Raw genomic sequence first — 1,935 nt, forward strand, 5'->3', positions numbered from 1 at the left:
TAAAACCAGTGAGCAAAGGCAGGTGGCTATGTGTAGACACAGAGCTGGGCCATCCAAGTCCGACTTTGCCAAAGCCTGACAGTAGACAGGGGCAGGCCTTATTAGTTCTGCTTTGCAGATGGGAAAGTGAGTCTGGGAACCTGGAAGGAACTGGCCAGAGCTGCCCAGGTGAGCGCAGGTGCCTGGAGGCAAGCCAGGTGTGCTGCCCGGGGTCTGCATACCTGCTCCTGAGGGGCCTGTGCCCTCCCTGCCCCAGGGAGCCATGTCCTCACACCTGCCCCTTTGGCCTGCACCCCAGGGGACCAGCTGAACGAGCGCATGGCCTACCACTGGCTGGCCACCCTGCACCATCGGCTGGGCCATGGCAAGCTGGTGAAGCACTTCTACCTCAAGGCCCTGTAGCTCTGCAACTCGCCGCTGGCGTTCGACGAGGAGACCCTCTACTACGTGAAGGTGTACCTGGTGCTCGGTGACATCATCTTCTACGACCTGAAGGTGGGTGGCAGGGGCAGGGCTCGGGGTGTTCCCGGCCCCCTTGGAGTGGGATCTCCACCCAGACCCCAGAGGCCTGGGTTCCAGCCTTTCTTAGGAATGGCCCAGTGGCCTCCCTGGAGCTCTACACCCAGCTGGAGGAGCGGGCAAGGTTCGCAGATACAACCCAGCTCCCAAGCTGGCCAGGCCCCACCCTCAAGAACTCAGTCTCAGCCAGGGAGGCTGACACATGAGTGGGCAATGGTGGCCTCTGGGTAAAGAAGGGAGATTGTAGTCGGGGGGCCCTCCTGGATGAGGTGACACCAAAGCTGAGTCTTGACAGTCAAGTGTCAAGTTGCATTTAACAAAGCAAACAGGGTCGGGAGAAGGACATTTCGGAGCACGGCATCATCCTCACATTAAATCCACGTTGCAAGATCCAACCCAAATCCTGGCGCCTCCTCTAGGAAGTCTGCCTAGGGTGCCAGCCTGCACTGAGCAACTCCTTCCTGGAGTCCCGAGACACCTTGAATCTTCACATCACCCAGGAAGGGTGGGGTGGGACCAATGTCTTACCATCGGGTTCACAGACAGGGAAACCCCAGCACAGGGCAGGTTCAGTGGGGCAGGGACCCAGCCAGCCAGGCTGAGGCCTTGCTGGGTCGGGTCTATCTCGAGGGGAGGTGCTGTGCTCCCCCTGCCCCCAGCCCTGCAAGGGTGGAGAGCTGGGACTGTCAGACTCAGACCTGGGGTGTCTCCACCCAGCAGGCACCGCCCCTCCTCAGCATCTCATCAGCACCGCGTCAGTGCTTCTTATGGGCTGAGGGGCCAGGGCACTCCAGTCCAGGGGCCGAGATCTTGGGGGCCTTAGAACAACATGAGGAGCTGGGGCAGCCCTAAGACCCCGCCCCGTATCCCCCACCGCAGGCCTGGGGCTGCCCGGGAGGCCCCCGCCCAGTGCTGGCGACACCTGGTGGTCAGAAGTGGTCCCTGTGTCCTCCCAAGTCCCAGCCAGACAGGGAGGTGCCAAGTGTCAGACGCAGAGGGACGCTGCTCACCGCTCAGGGGCTCACCTGGGACCCAGGGGGACGGGCCTCCCAGAAGAGGCCTTTATCTCTCTTGGTCATGCCTGCCGCCCACTCCGCCTGCCCAGGAGGAAGGAAAGGGCCAAGTAGTACCTGAGAGGCCAAAGTCCACGGTTGGGGTTGAGGGGCAGAGGCCTCCTTCACCTCCTTCCCATGCACAGCCCTCTGGGCCTCATCGTGACTATGCTGCCAGTGCAGGCCAGCTTCCCACAGGGAGGCCCCCTCGGAATTCCCCAAGGGCGGCTGTCTTTCCAAGGCTACACCCTCCTCCTTTTATAGGAGGCTCTGGACCCAGGGCCCAGAGGAGTAGGAGAAAAAGCCGGGCTGGATGGGGCCTGGAAGGCTGGCAGAGAGGCAGGGGTAAATGGGCATCTTTGCC

General features: G+C 61.9%; 1 long non-coding RNA gene across 1 annotated transcript in view; it reads left to right on the top strand.

Moving 5' to 3' along the window:
- The first annotated feature begins 291 nt into the window (after positions 1-291).
- LOC105546258 overlaps positions 292-1,935 on the top strand; it is a 12,140-nt gene continuing 10,496 nt past the window's right edge. Inside the window, exon 1 of the long non-coding RNA XR_001007065.1 lies at positions 292-495. This is a non-coding gene — a long non-coding RNA (uncharacterized LOC105546258). The remainder of the gene's footprint in view (positions 496-1,935) is intronic.

Source organism: Mandrillus leucophaeus, unplaced genomic scaffold, assembly GCF_000951045.1.
Source record: "Mandrillus leucophaeus isolate KB7577 unplaced genomic scaffold, Mleu.le_1.0 Scaffold352, whole genome shotgun sequence".
Taxonomy (NCBI): domain Eukaryota; kingdom Metazoa; phylum Chordata; class Mammalia; order Primates; family Cercopithecidae; genus Mandrillus; species Mandrillus leucophaeus.